We start from the raw sequence: 463 nt of genomic DNA, 5'->3' as shown, positions 1-463 counted from the left end.
CGGGTAGACCTGGTGTCCCTCCCGGCCGGGTAGACCTGGTGTCCCTCCCGCGGGCGGCCTCCAGCCCAAGTCCGGCCGGCCGGGTAGACCTGGTGTCCCTCCCGGCCGGGTAGACCTGGTGTCCCTGCCGGCCGGGTAGACCTGGTGTCCCTCCCGCGGGCGGCCTCCAGCCCAAGTCCGGCCGGCCGGGTAGACCTGGTGTCCCTCCCGGCCGGGTAGACCTGGTGTCCCTCCCGGCCGGGTAGACCTGGTGTCCCTCCCGCGGGCGGCCTCCAGCCCAAGTCCGGCCGGCCGGGTAGACCTGGTGTCCCTCCCTGCCGGCCGGCCGGGTAGACCTGGTGTCCCTCCCGGCCGGGTAGACCTGGTGTCCCTCCCGGCCGGGTAGACCTGGTGTCCCTCCCGCGGGCGGCCTCCAGCCCAAGTCCGGCCGGCCGGGTAGACCTGGTGTCCCTCCCTGCCGGCC

The sequence above is a fragment of the Athene noctua genome, unplaced genomic scaffold, assembly GCF_965140245.1.
Source record: "Athene noctua unplaced genomic scaffold, bAthNoc1.hap1.1 HAP1_HAP1_scaffold_319, whole genome shotgun sequence".
Classification (NCBI taxonomy): Eukaryota; Metazoa; Chordata; class Aves; order Strigiformes; family Strigidae; genus Athene; species Athene noctua.
Note: the sequence above shows the minus strand (reverse complement) of the source record.